General features: G+C 44.9%; 1 protein-coding gene across 16 annotated transcripts in view; it reads left to right on the forward strand.

Annotated features, from left to right (window-relative positions):
* PIGX (phosphatidylinositol glycan anchor biosynthesis class X) overlaps positions 1-21,273 on the forward strand; it is a 650,935-nt gene that overhangs the window by 87,486 nt on the left and 542,176 nt on the right. The window lies entirely within an intron of this gene.

Genomic DNA, 21,273 nt, shown 5'->3' on the forward strand with positions numbered 1-21,273 from the left:
GAGATTCCCCAGATCTGCTGTCTATTTTCCCTTCAGTTTTGTCAGCGATAATCTTGTAAAATTATGACCTGGTGTAATGTCGTTATAGCATTCTTCAACAGTCTTTCAAGGGGCAAATGTGCAGAAATGTCCCACTTGTGCTCCAACTGTTATCTCAGGGCATGTTTGAATCTAGTGTATGCCTATGGTTCCTGCCATGGTATTTTGTTTTTATCCATTTATTCCTGCAAGGATGTTACTTTGGAAGTGCCCTCAAGTTGGCTCCTGCATGCAGCTGTCTTTCCCACTGCCCAGCGTGGTGCCATGGCACCTGTTATAAAGTATCAATAATAAACTCCACTGATCACTGTAGGGCACTTTATACAACGAGAGGCAATGGCTGCTGTTACAACGTATTAACAGCAGACTTAAGTGTAGGGAACATTGTTCAACTCTTATGTTGACTGATAAATAAGTGGCACATGCAATGATAATTTGGCCCTCTTTCTGCCTTTCTTCAACTCTATCTGTTCCTGTTCTCTTTTCTTCTCTTTGCTATTCCATATATTTTCTTAGTTTGTTTTCCTTCTTTGATTGCTAATTATGTTTTCTTTCTCTCCTTATCGTTCTGTCTTTCCTTAATTTAATCCTTCATTCACTCTCTTTTCTTTTCTTCTTTCCTTTTTCTTTCCTTCATGCCATCCCTTTGTTTCTGTGTGTAGTTCTTTCGTTCATTCCTCCTTTTTTTTTCTTAACTTCATTCCATCTTCCTTTGTTTCTCTTTCCTTCTTTCTTTTCCTTTTATCCTTTTTCTTTCTTGGTCTTTCCTCCTCTCTTTTAGTTTATTTTTTAAACACTTGCTGCACCATTGTCAACTTTTTTTCATTTGGAGTTGTGACGAATCGAGGGAATTTGTTCCCTGCACCCAATGGAGAGCCTCGCCCTTTGAAGCTAGGTAGGAGAGTCTGCTTCGCAAGACCCTCCATACGAGTCTGAGCAAGTGGGACATCACTGGGAGAGACTCCCGCTTAGGTGACAAGGACTCCCATTCTTGTGAGGAACTCCCTAGTGGCATACATGGGACTATCAGAGGTGAAGAACAGGATAAAATCTGGAGACTTGGCTGAAGACCAAACCAAAACCTACTGTTGCAAACAAGAACGAGCATCTGTCTCTTTAAAAGGAGACTTTAATTTAACTGAGACGAGGAGGCTCCAAGAAGAGGACATTCGGAAAGGAAGCAGAGAGACATATACACAAGCAGGGAAAGCGCCCTGATGGCACCATAACTGCGAGAGATGGAACCAAGGAGAGCAGTGGAGCCTGCAACTTTAAGACTTGCTCAGAAAGAGTAAAACGCTGGAAGCCCAGCGTTGCAACAGAGCACAAAACCGAGGAGAAGGGAACCTGTATTCGGTGGTGGAGTGACCACAACAACTTTGTGGTGGGCAGGGTGCCAGTCCAATGACACCAAAACCTCTACATGGGAAAGCGAGCGAAGCGTCCAGTTACCGGCAGGGTTACCGGTTCACACAGAGGGAGAGGACCGTGAACGGAGCGCCAGAGAAAACCAGAAGGCAAATAACTGGAGAAACCGAAGAGAACCCGAGCGAGCAGAAGCCCCAGAGACGGTTCCCTGCATATTCCAAGGTAACAGGGTGAACTGTAGTTGTTATATAACCAGAGAAACTCGTCACAGTAAAAAAGACGAGACAGTAAAGTTGATGCAGTGGTGCTATAATAATCTGAGAGAGTACCCGATGAAAGCTGGGGAACAGTATATTAAGAGTGGGACACAAATCCCCTGTGAACATGAAAAAAAAACACAGATGAATAGTGGGTAAAATCTGACAGAGAACATTTCCTAAACCGAGAAAGGAAACTCTGTGAAGTGTTGACAAGTGAATCCCAAAAGGGGAGAGATACACCAGACAAACCAACCCAGGACAAGGGGAACATTATGTGTACAGAAACCATATCCCATCTAAGAAAGTATGATACAACAGTATCTAAGACCTATCAGTGGAAAGCAAAGTATAAGCGAGAGAGTAAAAAAGGAATCCTGGAGGGAAAACCTAGAGAACTTGTGAAAGAACTACAAAAACTGATACAGATGGCGACAAGAGACTATTTAAAGTTAGCCTATTAATAGACTTCTTCAAAAAAGGAGAAACCTTGCAAGAAAGACAATTGGGAGAAGGAAAGCATTAACCTGACCTTATTTTTCTAGAATAGTGGTAGGGCCAGTTGGAATTCCTTTTTTAATTTTTTTTGGACAGCTGTTTTTTTTTTTTTTTTTTTTTTTTTTTTTTTTTTTTTTGACTTCCCGACGATGGACGGGCACCTTAGTTATTTATATAGGCAGGGAATACACAAATGGCAATAGGGAAAGTTAGGCATTTTTCTTATTTAATAAATAACAATGAGAATGGCAAACCAGTGTCTGTGTCCTCCTTACCAGCCACAGCGTCATCAGTGCAATTACCTGCATTCGAAAATCTGATAAAGCAAACTGAAATACTTGCCAATCTTCTTTCTAAAAAGTAAGACTAACTGTACTTCCTGTCGCTAGAACATTATGATCGGAGTAATCCCATATCATTAGTACCTACGATTGGTCGCAGAGTGTTAACACTCTTTCAACATAGAAGAAGGCTGGAAATATGTTGTCTGATGGACGACTAATCGTGGAATGGTTCACATTGTAACACCACCTTTTATTACTTTTCATTCATCTTCAGTGGATGAGCATACTTTGACTTGTGTGGTAGGTTAGGTCCTCTGCTAAATCGGCGTATAACACCAGCTGCTCGCTACAGAAACCAAGTTCGGAATTGGCAATGTGAGCAATCTTGTTAAATACACCCTCAAAATTCAACTGTGTAGCTTCGATTTCACATATAAGGAGCTTTCTAAAGTTATTTAATACCAGAGTCGTTTATTCAAATTCTCTCACCTTCACCATTAAAGGCTCTAAAAAACAAACCAACAAAAAGAATCCTTCACGCTGACTCAATGTTATCGTGACCATTTACATAACTCCGGTCACAAACTAAGTATGTATTGATGTGGAAATTAGAGCAAGAGGAGAGCGAGAAAAACCAGACGGTGTTTTGCAACCTAGTCACCACGGATCCCGTACTCATGTGGCCAGGGAAAGGCCATTGCTTTTGGATCCCGACCCTGGGGGTTGACAAGCGAGGGAGGGTCACCTGGTTAAGGGGTCCTCAGGGAGTGGGGAAGAGGCACCTGATGATGAGATATGGTATCCCCCTTTTTCCACAACCTATCTAACCCCTATCCTTGTTTATCTTACAGGAAACTACAGTTCCCATAATTCCTCCCCACTTGACATTGACAACACTACTGACCCGAGGAAGATGAGGAATGAGGCCAGGAAGATTACCTCTACTGACTTGCAATGGCTCTGTCCCTTTAATGAGACCAGACCGAGTCAGCCACGTAATCCTAACTATACACACCTGCCACTTGTTAACACTTCCTGTCAGGAAAAAAGGTGGCGCGCACAGGCACACTCTAAGCGAGGCTGGGTACGAAAAGGAGCGGCTCTTTCGGGGCTGATGCGAACCAGGCTATGGAAGTTGGAAGGCCAAGAGGCTGATCGCCAGCTGCGAAGAGCGAGAGAGCCAGACGAGAATTCCACACTTTTGGGAAGCCGCAAGTGTTCCAAGACTGAAACCGAGTGAGCGGAAAGGAGAAACCTTCAAGATGCTTCAAAGTGGCCCGCTACCCTCCCGGGTGAACAACAGAGTTGGGGAGGAGCAGAGGAGGTGTGGGTAACAGCCTTGACTGCCTCTTGAAAGGCGTTGAAGAGAGAAGCCTGAGTAACACACCCACTGACTTATCGAAGGCAACAAAAGCCTGGTTTGTGTTAAAAGCCAAAGTAACTAACCAAAGTTGAAGGGTGCACGTGTGCCGATAAAATGCGTAATGGAAAGGACAATTTCTTAATGATGAAGAAAGTATGCAAAGTGGCCCTGCGAGTCGGAATGGCACATTCGAAAGTCTCTGTGAAATGTTCCGAGTTGGGAGTGTATTAAGTGGGAACCGAAAGGCAAGAAAGTAACCGCGATCCCGAAGTTGAATAAGTGAAAAGCAAAGTATGTGAACTCTGAATATGCTGACAGGGCAAAGTGTATGAACTTTGAAGGGGCCATGAGGGCAAAGTCAACAAAATAAGAAACTACAAGTGGCAAGAAGCATTGTGAGACGAAGAAGATTGTTGATTGTTGAATTGTTTAAGGAGAAGTTGAAGTGGCCATGCAGAGGTCTACATAAAATCCTTGCAGTTTTGAAAGTCTTCGACAGTGAAAAGACATAAAGAGAAAATGTGGGGAAGGGAATCCTCGCAAATATAAAGACAGGCTTGAGCCCTGCGCAGGGAAGCCTGTGTTGAATTGTGGCAAAGTAAAAACCAAGAGTAGAACTGTGCATTTATGAGAAGGTGGACAAAGCCTAAGGAACTGATTGAACTGCTAAAAGCTTAAATTCCAAACCTGAACTGGTCAATTGTACCAGTAAGCCAAAGATTGATAGAACTGTGCCACCCACCTATCCTTTTTTTAAGAAATTCTCGAGACCCTGTGCTGCTGAACATGGGAAAGGGAGTTGTTACCTAAGCCATTCCTGCATTTCTTTTAAGATACTATTACTCCTTTTGAATTTCCTTAACACATTTGTCATTTAAGAAGAAGGGCAAGGTTAGGTTTTATTTTTTTAGCATAGACCTTTTATTTTGACTAGACTGACATGGACTTGTTTATTTGTTTAATGGTCAAGACTACTCCCATTCAAGAGTTAGGGCCAGTTAGTAATTCTACCAACCAAACTAAAATACCATAATAACGGTTTTCAATACTTGTATCTATTGTGTCTGCGTCTACTATTGATACCATGCCTTCCTTACAGAATCAAGATGCTATAATGTAGCTTTATAGACCTGCAGCGATGGTTGTACCGGGTGTAATGGGCCCTGAAGACTAAGGTAAAGGACAGAGAGTAGCGAGGGAGTGTCTTGAATTCTTCTTCAAGAAATACCTGGTGATGAGTATGGTACACAGGAGGAAGGGTTTGTAACTGATGAACTGTTGTACCTCCGTGCTTGTCTTTCTGAGAGAGGAAACCAATAGACCCATTTTGTAAGCAGTGGGTTAAGCAGAAATTTGGATCCAAGAAACATAGTTCCTGCTGTCCAATTGATGAATGGATTGTGTTGACCGAGCCAAAGGAGTCCCAGAATAATGGGATAGTGGGTGGCCTTGATGAGGTTGAAATTCATTTCCTCAGCGTGAGATGAGATTCATGAGAAGTTTTCTTGTTTGTTCCAGGATGGGTCCGCAGGACAAGGTTGAACCGTCTACTCCTTGTACCGGAATGGGTTGGCGAAGGATGTTATGTTCTTGAGCCCACTGGTCATCCAAGAAATTCTCTGCGGCTCCACAATCAATGAGAGCAGAAACATCCTGTAAGAGTAAACCCTGAGACTGCAGGGTTCTTGTGAGAACCAGCATTCCCTTGTCTTGAGTTGCCTTGGTTTGGGAACAGAGAAAACCCCCTTGAGCCGTTGTTCCCTTCACGACCGAGGTTTGGCGTTTTCCAATTGTCTTGGTGGGACTACGGGACAGTCCTTTAGTTGGTGTCTGTTTCCACCACAGTACATGCAGAGGCCTAAGGTTTTCCGACGATTTCTCTCTTCAGGAGTCAACGATCTTCTGGCCAAGCCTAACTGCATGGGTTCTTCTTCAGAAGAAGGGCGAGTGCTGTACAGGCCTGAATCAATATTCCTCTGGGTTCGATGTTTGCGTCGTTCCGAAAAGTGTTCCTGATGCCGGAAATCCAGTTGTAGGACAAGAGCGATCATCTCTTTGAGGTTTGGAGGTCTAGGGACCCTGGATAATTCGTCCTTCAGATCCTCTGATGGGCCACTACGGAGAAGCGTGATCAGGGCATCATCTAGCCAGGCAGTTTCAGCAGCTAGGTGCTTGAAATTGGCGACATAGGTTAGTATGTCGGAGGAACCTTGTTGAATATCGAGAAGCTGTTGTTGGGCTGAGCTAGTCAGGCAGTTCTTGGTGTCCGAATATGGCTTGGATGCTATTTGCAAAGGGCGGATAAGAATCAAGGATTTGGTTGTTGGTAACAACCAACAGTTGCCCAGGCTAGTGCTCCTCCAGTCAGATTTGAGACCATAAAACTGATTTTAGAGCGGTCAGTAGAAAAAATGCCGGTTTCAATGTGAACTGGACAATGCAGGATTCCAGAAACTCTTTGAACCTTTTAGGGTTGCCATCAAACTTTACCGCCATAGAGGGCATTGGAGGTATTTCCGCTCTGGAAGGAGCGGCAGCAACCATCTGTTTCAAGGTGGTGTTTTCATTCTTGAGGTGTTGCACCTCTTGTGTTAGGTGTTGGTGAGCCGCGAGAACTTGCTGCATCTGATCAATTTCTTTAATATTTTGTTTTTCAGGCGTTGCTTGCTATTACGACCACCTAATGAGGTGGAAGAACTGACCTGTATCCTGGTGAGGAGAGTCCACAGGCAGGGTGGATAGTAGAGGGGGAACCGTCCCTCACTGTATCCTATGAGCCCTGTAGTGAAAAGGGCAACAAAGGAAACCGTAAGGGACAAGCCCCTAAACTTGGAAAAACCCCTGTGAAGGGGAAAAAAAGCAACAGTTCTTGTAGCTTGTTGGTTTTAGGGAGAAGTATCCCTTGGCAGGAAAATGCTCAGCAGAAGAATAGGTCAAACTCCCAGATGGTAGCAGGAAACAACGAGAAGTCAGAACTAAGCCACAGAAGGCGAACTGAACCGCGGAACAGCTGATCTCTGAGCGGGGCAGCAGTACTGCAAGCTGCAAAGCAACGAAGGTCACAGGAGGCGGTAGGAGCGGCTATTGAGTAATTGAGAGCTTCGGGCGGCAGAGCCACGAGGAAAGAACAGTGGTGGCAGATCCGCGAGGTAAGCTGGAGGAGTAGCTGGAACAGCAGCGGCAATGCTGCAAAGGACAGTATGTCGAGCCGAAATGTCTTTAAAGGTAAATGGAGTAGTTGTGTTACAGCCTGTTTCAGGGGGTGGTTGTTGCTCAGAGGGTGGCAGAGAAGCTTTTTTCATAGCAATTTTCTGTTGGAGTGTAGTGATTTTGTTTAGGAGAGCTTTTTGAATTGCCGTGCACCATGGCTTGTCCTTCGGGACAGTGTCTGCAGTTGGAATTGGGGCTTCCATTTCGCGGAGGATGGAAAACAGTTCCTTAGTATTGGAACTGGCTTTTGCAATTCTATCATTGAATATATTTTTTTTTTAGTTTTTTTCTTTTTTGTAGTATTTGGAAAGTTCTGTTAGTTTAGCCTTATTCGTAGTAGTCGGGGGAATGGCGCCAGATTGTTTGCAATTTTCTTTTCTCTAATCTTAACTCTTTAAGTTGAGGTGTGAACCATCCATTGAGGTGGGATTTTTGTCTGGCTTTGCAGATTTTTAGTGGGGCGGTAGAATCCAGGGCATGGGACATGGCTGTGTTGAAGATTTCCACTAAGGATTTAGGGTCAGCATTATTGTTAACATTATTCAAAGAAGGGAGGAGGTGCGGGAGTCGTTTTTCTGCTGTGATGTCCTTTTTGCTTCTAGTAGGGAGTGGGGGTGCCATCTCGATGGTTTTAGGACTAAGGAGGTCGAGTGTGGCTGAGAATGTAATAAGGTGATGGTCGGACCATAATTGTGGTACATTATCAGTAATAATAATGTTACAGTTCAAGTCAGCCACCCAATCCAAGATTCTACCTTTGATGTGGGTGGGGGATAGGACTTTTTGTACTAGTCCATGATCTTTTAGAAGTGCAGCTATAGCTTGGGAGTGTTTGTTTCCAGCCTCATCGAAGTCGAGGTTGAAATCCCCCAGTATCAAGGATTGCGAGTGGTTTTTAGTGTTGCTAGTTATGATATCTGTAAGGTCCTCCTCAAAGGTTCCAAAAGGGCCGGGAGGTCTGTATATCAAGTGGATTGTTAAAGTGCGATTGTTAGATAGGGGAAGTTTAGCCGTAAGGATTTCGCATGAGTGGCATGTAGTTGAGTGGCAAGTCTGATGGAGAGGCTAGTTTTGGCGATAATGGCTAGGCCGCCGCCGCCGCGAGAGTTAGGCCTATCCACTCTGATAATGTGGTAGCCCTCGGTTATTGCTATCATGAGGGCAGGACCTGCCGCATCATGGAGCCAAGTTTCAGTTACGGCTAGTAGGTCTAGATTCTCATTGTGTAATGTGTCTGCAATTTCAGAGGCATGGGCTACTAAGGATCTGGCATTGATAAGTGATCCCGATAGGGATACTGTGCCTTTTATTTGCAGGGTAGGGTGGGGGGGGGGGGGAGTTTAATTTTAGGTGCATTGGGTCTGGCAACATTACTTTTAACTATGTTGGCCATAGTTCGGTTATTAGGTATAGTTAACACTGTTCGGTTGTTGGTATTTTTAGGATCATAGAGTCGGGATAGTCTAGATCTAAGTCTCATGTTTCTGTCCGGAGGAGGGCACGTTAGGAGGGTGGCTAGAGCCATAGTCACTAGGATGCTAAGTGTAAGTACTAAAGGTAGGGTTTTTAGGTTGTCAAGCATGTTCAGGGCTTGCCGTGGGGTCTCAGATGGTGTTTTGAGTTGGGAGACTATCGCCTAGGTTAGTGTTGATTGTGCAACAATTGCACTAGGTAAAAAGTAGCACAAGTAGGCCAGTATCAGTTGCACAAGTCGGCTAATATCAATTTCACAGGTAGGCTAGTATCAGTTGCACAAGTCGGCTAATATCAGTTGCACCAGTCGGCTAATATCAATTGCAAAGGTAGGCTAGTATCAATTGCACAAGTCGGCTATTATCAATTGTACATGTAGGCCAGTATCAGTTGCATAGGTCGGCTAATATCAATTGCACAGGTAGGCTAATATCGATTGCACAGGTAGGCTAATATCAATTGCATAGGTAGGCTAACATTGATTGCATGGGTAGGCTAATATCAATTGAATAGGTAGACTAGTATCAATTGAATAGATAGACTAGTGTCAATTGCACAGGTAGGCTACTATCAGTTGCATAGGCAGGCTAATATCCATTGCACAAGTAGGCCAGTATCAATTGCAGAGGTTGGCTAATATCAATTGCAGAGGTTGGCTAATATCAATTGCACAGGTAGGCTAATATCAATTGCACAGGTAGGCTAATATCAATTGCATAGGTAGGCTAATATCAATTGCAGAGGTAGGCCAATAGCAATTGAATAGGTAGACTAGTATCAATTGCATAGGTAGGCTAACATCAATTGCACAAGTAGGCCAGTATCAATAGCATAGTTAGGCTAATATCAATTGCACAAATAGGCCAGTATCAATAGCATAGATAGGCTAACATCAATTGCATAGGTAGGCTAACATCAATTGCACAAGTAGGCCAGTATCAATAGCATAGGCAGGCTAATATCAATTGTTGGTCTGCAGAAGTGCTTTGGGGGGGTTGGGGAGTAGGAGATGGTTGAAATACTGTATTTGTTTAGGTGGCAGGTTCCCCTGATGTGTTCGCCATGTCCGCTGTCATAGTGGTTGTCTGTGGATATAATCAATGCACTACTGGCTGTTTCACTTTAGTATGATGTTGGTTTTGAGTTGCTGTGTGAACAGGAGATGGGCTGAGCTGACAGGTGGTGTGGCGTGGCAGGTGCCCCTGATGTGTTCGCCATGTCCACTGCCGTAGTGGTTGTCCGTGGATATAATCAATGCACCACTGGCTGTTTCACTTTATTATGATGTTGGTTTTGAGTTGCTGTGTGAACAGGAGATGGGCTGAGCTGACGGGTGGTGTGGCGTGACTGTGGGTCGCCCCCATTGGTGAATGGTAGCAAACAATTCATATGTTTTTCAAAGATATTTGTAATGCCTCTTGGCTGTGAAGCGCCATCTGCTCCCATTCTGAGTGAAGGTCAGCGCCGTAGAATTTTTGTTTCCTAGTTGAGCAGACCCACGCATGGTACACAGTATAAGGTTCAATTGTTTTTTGACCTTGAAACAAAGGGAGGATTGCGAACGGAATGCATGAAGGGAGGGATGTAAGACTTTCAAATATGATAATGTTCACCATTCAAAAATTGGAGAAAGGAACATGTCATTTCATTTCATGAAAATCCGTTGAAGTGGACGGAGTGCTTGTTTTACGCCGATACAATGGAAATGCCGAATATTATGTAAGTTTTACTTTGGACGATTTTGTACACAAGCTAGTCAAATTCTATTACAAGACAGGAGGCTTGCATTATGCTATTTCTTTATTTACTGCCATGTCAGCACTTTAAAACTTTCAACTTTAATGCTGAACATTTCTGTTTTTTAGAAACAAAGTTTAGAAAACAAAATGCAGAAGTTTAAAGATCCTCTAGTCCATAGTCTTATTCGATCAATCTGCATCAGGGAACTACACGCCCCATGATTCTTAGGTCTGAGGTAGTCCTGACTTTTCCCCTCTGCCCCTATCCGAGGGCAGCCCTCTCCATAAGAACCCCTCTGCCCAGGTCCTTTCCTCTTTCTTTCTGCTGCCAACAGATAAGTGACATGATTTATTGTTTCTTCTGTAGAAGAGATAGAGGAACTCTATATTACCTGTATATGGATATTAATTGCTTGGATATTTGTTGTAATACACTTAGTAATGCTTATTGCTTATTTTCTACGACTCGCGCAGGAAAACGAAACACATTTACAATGATTTTGTAGTCGCCTCAGAACGCGCGCGTGTTCTTACCGTGGCGCTTATCATTAGGGCAGCGCGAGCGCAGCGAGATTCCCGCACATCGCGGGTAAGAAGAGTGTTGTGAGCGAGCTGGGGTCGGAGTCACGTGCATATTTAGCCCGCGTTAGACTACCGCGCCCCGCTCTCTCTTTCCGTATTTCGGCGCCCGCGAATACGGTGGCAGTTAGGACCCAGGGGAGCTGGAACCTTCCACAGTGCCTTGCGTCCCCTGGGAATCCAGCTTCCGCGCGCATTGCTCACGAACAGAGAACGAAGGAAGTTGGTTTGATAGAGCTCCAGTCAGATTTTGAAAAGAAAAAAAAAAGAAAAAGGGAAGCTGCTTTCACACACACGCTGCTAGCAATATACAGCACGTGTTAAGAAGTGTGCAGAAGCATTTCCAGCTGCTGACTTCCTCACAGTTGGCTCTGCCAACACCAAGGACATGGCTACATTTGGCACCCCCACTAATACTCCTTCCACCTCCCCAGAATGGAACCAAGAAGAGTGGGTAGAAGACCCTTCCCAACAAGATTCTGACTTATCATTAAGTTTTAAGAAGGTACTTGGAGATTCCTTGATTCAAGCTGTCTCTCAGGGGGTGCAACCTATTACGAAAAGGCTGGAGACTCTAGAAATGATTATGGCTAAACAGCAGAAACAGCGTACAGCCAGGAAAAGACGGGCTAGCAGCCCTGAGGAAGTAACGTCGGCAGGACACCCCCAGAAAGGGGTTGAAAAGAAGGGGTGTAAAGTAGCCCGGAAGAGCAAGCACTCTTTGACCCCCCCCCCCTGGGTATCGATGGAAGGGTTAACACTGTTCTCCAATTGGAAGGCGACCCTGTCGCCAGGCTTAAAGAAGCCTTCCTGGCAAAGAAAAAAGAAAGTCCGGACAGACCCCCTGCCCCAGGGGTGTACAATCTAAAGACGAGGGCTATTCGCCCGACGATGAAGGGGGTGAGGAGGAAGATTACATCGATTAAAGATGTTGAAGGCCCCCACAACATCGACGATACAACAGACATGTTCGATCCAGAGGCCATTCGGCATCCCAAGTCATCGGATTGGGAGCCGTCACCCAGAGTGGCAGCATACGTGGCCCAGCACATTAGAAAACCCCTAGAAAGGGAAGTAAGGTCACGCATGAGGTCGGAGTGCCCCAGACCAGAGCTGCCGAATAAGCTTGCAGATACTCCAGACCTAGACCCCAAGATGGTCACCTTTGTGACCAAAGCAGCTCGTGATATAAGGAAAGGAGTAGACCGTGCCTGGAGGGGGTGTCAGGACAAGCTCCTAGACATCTCAGGGCCCCTAGCCAAGATCATGGATCTGGCGGAGAAATCAAAAGATACCGGCATCCCAGTAGACGTGACAGTCTTAGGTAACTGGGCGCAACGAGCAGTATGCCTCCTAGGCAACGCCAACTGTGCCATCTCTTCAGAAAGAAGAAGAGGAGTCCTGTTAAAAATAGATAACAAATTGAGTGATCTCGCCAGCTACGAGGCAGGTGAAGGCGCCAAAGGAATGTTGTTCGGCGAAGCGTTCGCTAAAGAAATGTCTTAATTCGTGGGCACATATACTGCTCTAGAGAGAGCACAGAGTTCCATCAGGAAGATCTTCCCCGGGCGAATGTTTGCCGGGACCGGACGACATAGGGGTCGCTCGTCCGGTCGCTATACCTTCCAGCGAAGACCCCAAGGTCAACGATCAAATTACTGGGAGTCTAGCCAGCAGGATACCTTCTTCCCTGCCAGACAAAGATTTCCAAAAGGGCGAAGAGGAAGAGGATCGTACCGGCAACCGGGGCAGTCAGCGGGTGTGTACCGCAAGCTTGCGTGTGGGAGGGAGAACTCTCCACTACCTGAACGAATGGCAAGCCTTATCAAGCAATGCTTGGGTATTGCAAGCAGTAGTGGGGCTGCGTTTAGAGTTTATAGGAACACCCGTGCAGACAGCAGAACCTCGCCCCATACACATGACGTAAGAGGAAGCAGCGCTCCTGCACTGCGAGCTCTCGAAGTTAGAAAGCAATGGCGCGATAGAGCGCGAGTACCAACAGGGTCCCGGTTTCCTCCGCACCATGTTCCTAGTTCACAGAGGGGACAAAATAAGGCCCGTAATAAATTTGAAAGATCTAAACGAATGGGTGGTATACAATCATTTCAAGATGGAAGGGATTCATCTGCGTCGAGATCTGTTGCATACCGGAGACTGGCTGGCCCGCCTAGATCTCAAGACGCATACCTTACGATTCCGATAGCAGCAGCGTTTCGGAAGTATCTACGCTTCCTATGGAACGCGAAGTATGGCGTTTCTCCTGCCTCCCGTTCGGCCTCTCCTCTGCTCTGTGGGCTTTCACCAAGCTCATGAAACCAGTGGCAGCTGCCATCAGAAAGAGAGGAATTCGTATTATCTATCTAGACGACATCCTCGTCTTTGGCCCAGACAAATTATCATTGACAAAGAGCGTCCAGTAGGTGTTCTCACTTCTGACTTCGCTTGGTTTTTTAGTGAACCTGGAGAAATCTCAGCTGACTCCGGTCCAGAGAATAGAGTTCCTAGGTTTCACAATAGATTCTGTGAAGGCATCTCTTGAGCTCCCAGGGTACAAAGTGAGAGCGATCAAGAAGGAGCTCAGAGCTGTGAAAGCGAAAAGGGTTATATCGCTTCGCAATCTAGCCAGAGTAGTAGGCCTCTATTCAAGCGATTTTTTTTTTTTTTTTTTTTTTTTTTTTTTTTTTTTTTTTTTTTTTTCCCGGGACCGCTTAATTATCGAGCTCTACAGCGGCTCAAAATAAAACATCTGCAAGGAGGCCTTCGCTACCACCAACTAGTAACTCTGGACCACGAAGCCCTCACAGAGCTCTCCATTGGTGGTTGCAGAATATGGAGGCTTGGAACGGTCGTGCCATTTTCGGCGACGCCCCAGATCTGGTAATAGAATCAGATGCGAGCAGATCAGGTTGGGGAGCCAGGTGCGAACACGTGCAGACAGGAGGCAAATGGTCAGAAGAAGAGTTACAGCTCCATATAAATTTACTTGAGCTACTAGCGGGCTCTTTTGCAGTTCGCGCTTTTACGAAAGAGAGAGTAAAGTGCTGCGTCCTCCTCAAGATGGACAATATCTCTGCAGTAAAGTATATAAACAAATTGGGCGGGACAAGATCCAAAATGCTGGCAGAATTAGCGAAGAGCTTCTGGCATTACTGTCTCCAGCACAGAATAGCCATATCAGCGAGGTATTTGCCAGGGACTATGAACGAAGTGGCAGACTGGAATTCACGATATCTTGTGGACTCCAGCGATTGGAAGCTTCACCCCCTAGTCTTCCAACAATTGCAGGAACTCTGGGGGCCCCTGCACATAGATCTGTTTGCATCCAGACTGAACGCTCAGATGCCAGTATACTTCAGCTGGAGGATAGACCCGGATGCAGCGGGCACAGACGCCTTCCTGCAGTCATGGACAGGAGCAGTGCATTATGCCTTCCCGCCATTCATTATGATAGCGAGAGCACTCGCGAAAATTAGCAGGTATCACGCGGAGCTCGTGATAGTCCTACCCTTGTGGAAGGCTCAGCCCTGGTTTCCAGTAGCGATGGAACTTTCAACGGATTTTCCGAAGATAGTTCCCATTCTGCCGGACCTTCTTCTCGACCCATCAGGGCAAGCTCACCCACTCATAGCAGCCGGCACGCTACAATTGATAGCCTGCAGAGTTTCAGGAAAAGATGGGAATTGCCAGGAATTTCACAGCTTGCTGCAGAGTGCATCAGAGATTCCTGGGTGCCTTCCACCTTTTGGAGCTATGGTGCGGCTTGGAACGGGTGGGCTACCTGGTGTTCGGACCACGGTGTGGATCCCGTTTCAGCCCCTGTAGTAGAGGTTCTCAACTTCTTAGCTTTTAAATTTCAAGAAGGCAGCGCCTTCAGAACAGTGGGAGTCTATAGGTCCGCTATCTCAGCGGGTCACGAAAAAGTGGAAGGTAACACGGTGGGAGAACACCCAACGGTCGTGAGATTGCTAAGAGGGATGAAGCTCAAGAAGCCACCGGAACCCAAGTACAAAGTGTTATGGGATGTGAGAGACGTATTTCGTCTTTTCCTCAGATGGCCAGATAATGAAAATGTATCCCGATCTCAGCTATCAGGAAAACTAGCTATGCTGCTCTGCCTTACTTCCTGTAGGAGAGTTTCTGATGTCAAAGCGCTGGTAGCCGATAGGAAAATATTCTATCCAGACGGGGTATCATTTACCATTTCCAAGAGAACAAAGACAGATTCGAGAGTAATAGACTACCCATACTTCACAAGTAATAAGAAGCTTTGTGTTGCGCAGTGTATTAAAGATTATGAGAAAGCAACAGCGCATCTTAGACCGCGAGAGGTGTCACAGCTGCTTATAGTGCGCAGGAAGCCTTATCATGCTGTAGCATCTGCGACCATTGCTAGATGGGTGAGTGAAATTATGCAATGGGCTGGAATTGATTTGTCACTTTTTGGTGCGCAATCTGCTAAGAGAGCAATGGCTTCCAAAGCTTTTGCGACAGGGGTGTCTCTTCAGGACATTATGAAATCAGCAGATTGGTCTTCCGAATCAACCTTTAAGACATTCTACTTTAAGCCTTTTTCTGAGATTACAAATATGGTGGTAGCAAGCATAATGCGAGCCTCCTGTCTTGTCATAGAATAAAGATTGCCCACGCTAATAGCTCAGGAAGTCTTGATTCTATTAAAGACAAGGAGGCGAGCATTATATACCACCCAGAATACCACCCAGAATAGCAAGATTATTGTCTGCATTGCTATATTTATGAGATAACTCCTTTGCTCATTCCCAACCTCATGATTTGCTCTCCATTATTTACAGGAGAAGAGCAAAAGATGGCCGGATAAAACACTATTCAACAGTGGAAGGAAACCTGTTCAAGTTGGTCATATTGGACCGCAAAAGTTCTCAGTTTCAAGGAACAATTCTCTGTTCAATGATAATGGACGGTTTGGTTTGCAAAAATGAAGTTGTTCAAGTGGACAGACATAAAGAAAGAGGAAAGCACCTGGTCAGAGGGGTTCTTATGGAGAGGGCTGCCCTCGGATAGGGGCAGAGGGGAAGTCGGAACTACATCAGACCTAAGACTCATGGGGCGTGTAGTTCCCTGATGCAGATTGATCGAATAAGACTATGGACTAGAGGATCTTTAGACTTCTGCATTTTGTTTTCTAAACTTTGTTTCTAAAAAACAGAAATGTTCAGTATTAAAGTTGAAAGTTTTAAAGTGCTGACATGGCAGTAAATAAAGAAAGAAATAGCATAATGCTCGCCTCCTTGTCTTTAATAGAATGAAGACTTCCTGAGCTATTAGCGTGGGCAATCTTTATTATAATTCGGTGACAATATTGGTGGGGTAAATTGTATTGTGTGTTGTGTGTGGTATATTGCAATGACACGCAATTAGAACTTGTGTGTGTAGTTTTTTTTTGTCATGGGGATATGGGCAGTGCAGCATCGAGATGGGTGTAGTGCAGTCGTGGGTTCCCCCAGGTTCACAAACGTGTAATTGAATGCTAATATTTAATTAAAATTCCGTGTATCTGTTCTTTTTGGTTTTATTTAGCTCTCTGCAGCGTCAGCGTTAGCATCCCATTTCGAGCTCACCATACTCCGTAGAAGTAACATGTACAGCAAACTGAAGAGTAATTTGCACGTTCTTTTGTTTGACTTATCATTGTTTGACGTCCGTCTTTATCAATAGTTGTAACAGGGGCCCAAATTGATGGTTAAAATGATAAACTGTAATAAGATTGGTTACTGAGACACATGTTTTTTTAAACAGCTACATCTTGAGTTTCTGCAATTGTCATGGATTCCAGATACCAACTGATGTTTTTTTAACCATCAGCTACAGATATAAGTCAGTGGTTGGATACCAGTGACACCTTTTTCGGATGATCAACACGGGCCCATATGCCCGTACTCCATACCAGCGATAAGGAGCAACTTCATATGTTTTGTGGTGGCCTAGCGGAAGTTCATGCAAAGTCTTCACAGGAATATCCTGTGACTCACGATAAACATTTGTGGACGGAGAATGAAGAAAACAATGACCTATTTGCTTGCACATGTAAGTCTCCGGATGTTCTCGGAGCGTTTATTGTGAAATAAAAGTACTTTACAAATTGTACACTTTTTTGGCATGATCGACATCGGCCCATAGGAAATGTTTGTGTGATCGATCAATGTATGCTTAGAAGTACATGCCCGAACACTTGGGAAAATAATATTTCTGAGTGCACTATTATTTTAATAGATCCATTTTTGTCATCAATGATATTTGGGATGTCATCTTTGATGTCCTGGGTGTTAGTCTTAGCAGTGCACGGTGGTGGTGCGAGTTATGGTTGCTTAGCTTACCATAACTTGCAAAATTCTAGGGGATTTTGGTTTTTAACCATAATGTCCCTTTTTGACAAAGTTTTTTTCACTGAATTACAAGTATACGTAGGTGGCATGACTTCTGATTTATCAAAGTTTAATTTGTAGCCTGGAACGGCAGAGTATTCATTGATAGTGGAAATTAAATGTGTTAAATATGTTATATAGGAGGCAGGATCAGAAAGATATATAAGAATATCATCAGCATAGGCCGAACGTTTAGCTTCTATATTGTTTATAGAGATTTCCTTTGTCGGAGTTTAGTCTGATGTTTTGAAGAAGGGGTTCAAGGGCCAGATTGAACAATAATGGATAAAGGGGGCATCCTTGATGAGTACCTCTTTCAATTTTAAATGAGGAGGATAGAGAATTATTAAAGAGGATACGTGTAGTGGGTGAAAAATATAGAATTTTGACCAAGTTAATGAAATAGGAGGGAAGTCCATGCCAAGTTAGTGAATGAAATAGGAAAGACCTGGAGACACGATCAAAAGCTTTTTCAGCATCTAAAGCTACAAGTGCTGAAGGTTCATGTAAGTTTTGGGATTGTGCTAGAATGTTAAATAATAGTTTTGAATTAGAAGAGGCATGGCAGTCTTTAATAAATACAGATTGATCAGGATATATGAGATTAGGAAGAAAGGTTTCTAAACGTTTAGCCAAAAATTTTGCATACATTTTTTAATCCGAATTAATAAGAGAAAAGGGATGATAATTTTTGACGAGCAAGGGATCTTTATCTGGCTTGGGAAACAGAATAAGAAGGGCTTCACTAAAGGAACCAGGACTTTGTCCCATATTAATAAAGTGGGAGTTTAGTTCTAATCTTTTTGGGGCTAAAGAGTCAAAGGTTTTGTAAAAATCGAGAGTGAATCCATTAGGACCTGGGGCCTTGTTAGGTTTAAGGTAAAGTATGGCTTGTTTAATTTCGGAACTAGAAATAGCGGAATTAAGTGGAGAGAAATCTAATCTGTCCTGTGTTTTAGCATTTTTATTAGTTACGAAGAAGGATTTGATATTAGCAGAGTTGATGGAGGAATCTTCTGAGTACAAGTTAGAATAAAAGTGAATGAAAGCATAATTTATATCTTTTTGATTGGTCTATTGCCTTTAGGCGATGTTATGTGTGAAATGAATGATTTTTCGTTTTTTCGATACGATGCTAGCATTTTGCCTGCTTTATTAGAGTTATTCTAACATTTTGACTTAAATCTGAGGCTAGAATTGGCTGCTTTGTCCGTGCATATTTTATTTAATTCTAGGCGTTTGGTTATGAGGGTTTTCAATATATCCACGTTTGGTTTGGCATAGTACGATCTTTCAAGCTCATTTATTGCAGTTAAAAGGTAGTTATGTGTTGATTCAGATTGTCTTTTTCTGATGGCAACAAACTGGATTATGAACACCCGTAGGGAGGCTATAAAGGCATCCCAATTATTGTGTAACGAAGTATGTTGAGGAAGATTGTTAAAGAAAAATTCTTTAACCCTTTAAGTGCCATGGGTTTTACCCCCCAGTGCCAAGGCCTTGTTTGGTGATTTCGGTATATTGCCATTCAATGCCTTGTTACTTTTTTGTTACATGAGATATCTCGGCCAAATTTGGCCCCTTTTCTTCCCACATGTCGTATCGTCACCCAGGAATCCTAGGTTGCAGTATGGGGCTGAGAGAAAATAAGCAAAAAGGGCGAACATTGTGTTTTTTCAAAAAATGCCAATAAAATGATGTACAAAGAAGCCTGTGTTTTTTTACTTGTAAGAGCTAGGAACAAATGGTTTGTGCTGAATTCCCCAATTCCCTGCCTTTCAAGAACAGGTTGAGTGGAAACGAAAAAAAATTATATTGATGTGGTTATCAACCGTTTTGTGAGAGGTAGGCGATTTTGGCCATTTTTGCCAATTGGACATGCGTGGACGGAATGGAAGAAAAGGGTAGGAAAGCCGAATTGGAAGAAAGAAAGGTATACATTTCTGAAAAGTAGACAAATTTCCAAGTTTAGGAAAGGGTGATTTGCGCAGGTCGGGCAACAACTAGGTAGGGGAAAATGTCATAGTTTGGGGAAAAAGCGGGAAAATGACTGGAAAAAAAAAGGTATGTGGTGGACATGGTTGGCTTTGTCCGGCAATGGCTTCTATGAATTTTGAGAAAAACAATGCTCCGCTACATTCCCCAGACTCTTGCAGTTAGGAAATCACACATATTTTGTAGTCTTTCACAAAACAAGCAATACCACAAGCCAAACACTGAGCCATGGCCTGAACAGACCTACTTACGATGTGTAAATCAGGAAAACCAATGTGGTGAGGAACGGCAAGCATACATTTTTTGAAAGAGCACAGGCAGACCTTTTCAAGGGTAGGTGACTTGTGCAGGTTACAAAAGTGTATGGTGCCTAAAGCAGCAACTAAATGTAGGGCGCATTTGGGAAATGAAAGGGTTGTGTGACTAAGGGCACCAGCACATGGGTTGAAACTTCATGAAAACCACACACACCCAACACATGGCCTACCTTCCCGCGTTCCTACACGTGTGCCGATGAAAACGGTACCTCACGTGTGGGTGCACCTACCTGGACACCAAGGGGAAAGCCTAAAACACCCCTAACCCCAAGTCTTTTCCAACAGCTGAATTTCACGATTTTTTCAGACGGGCACACCATACAGATAGAGGCCTAGGGTGTCCAGGCCACCAAGGAAAACGGGGAACCCCATGCATTTCCCAAAAGAGGACACCCGTGGGAATCCGCAGAGGTCTGCCTTGCACAAATTGCCCCAGTTTTTATTAGTCATAATCCCTGACAAATTGTGATATTTGGTGGGGAAAAACCACAATGTTCACCTACAAACGGCTGCGTGAGGTACACACCACCTCCATTTGGGGTCGGGGGGGGGGCACCAAATCTTGTGGGACAGGCCCCCCAGTGGGTGGGGTAGTAAGGTTTAGACACCCTGGGGCCAGATTGGCACACCAATGTGCCCCTCTGCGCCAAGGCAAGTTTGGTAAACGAAGAAAAGAATTGAAAATGGGAGGCTGCACTTTAGGGGGGGGGGGCTGAGGGGCACCCTAAACCGCCAGGTAATTTTCTAATGTAATGGGGGTGACCCTCTTTCCCCCCCCCCCACACACCAAATGCAGGGGGGGCATCTCATTCAGCCCTCCCTGGGGGAAGATGTCCCTTCCTAGGAGCAGAAATCTGCCCCCAGGGAGGGCTACATGGGGTGCCCTCATTACCCCTTGGGGAGAGGGCCACCCCCCTTTTCCGTAAAAGAAATCCCTGGTGGCTAGTGCCCCCCCCCCCCACTCCAACCCAAATCTCGCTTTTTTTTTTTCTTTCCATTTTGCCCCCTTCTCTGGAGGCAGATGATCAGCCATCTGCCCCCAGGGGGGCCCTAACCTGCAGGTCCCATCCTTTGGGGGGCCTGCACACTTATTCTGGTGCCCCCCCTCCATTTGGGTGGGGGCCCACCTCATGAACTCCTGCCTGGGTGCCTTTCCACGTGGTGTGGGAGGGGGAGGGCCACCATCCTTTCATGAGTAAAAAAATCCCTGGTGCCTAGTGGCACCCCTTCCCTGTTGCATTTTTGTTTCTTAATTTGCCCCCCTCCCTGGGGGCAGATGATCAGCCATCTGCCCCCAGGGTTCTGCACATATGTGCCCCCATGTTTTGGGGCTGGGAGGGGAGAGGGCTGCTTACTGTAAGCAGCCCCCGACCTCTCAGACAGATCGCTGGTGTCTAGTGGGCATTGCTGGCCACTCTGCGCCCGATCTGCACCCAGCAATGCTTTCAAATCTCCCCTTTCCAATGACACCTCCCTCGATCTCCGGCTTGAAATACAGTCAGAGATCGAGGGGAGAAAGGTGGAGACTCACCTTTCATTTTCACTACGGCAGCCATTTCGGGCTGCTGCGATGACAATTACTTTCACTTCCACGCCAGCGTGCATTAGGCACGCAGATGTGAATTTGAAGGTAATCCAGCCCCCTGGCAGTGAGGGGGACCTCCCCCTCACATAGCCCGGGGGTTGGATTACAGTTTTGAGCGATCCCTGCTCTGCAGGGATCGCTCAAAACAAGGTCCCAAAAAGGATG

The sequence above is a fragment of the Ambystoma mexicanum genome, chromosome 10, assembly GCF_040938575.1.
Source record: "Ambystoma mexicanum isolate Mex_15411 chromosome 10, UKY_AmexF1_1, whole genome shotgun sequence".
Taxonomy (NCBI): domain Eukaryota; kingdom Metazoa; phylum Chordata; class Amphibia; order Caudata; family Ambystomatidae; genus Ambystoma; species Ambystoma mexicanum.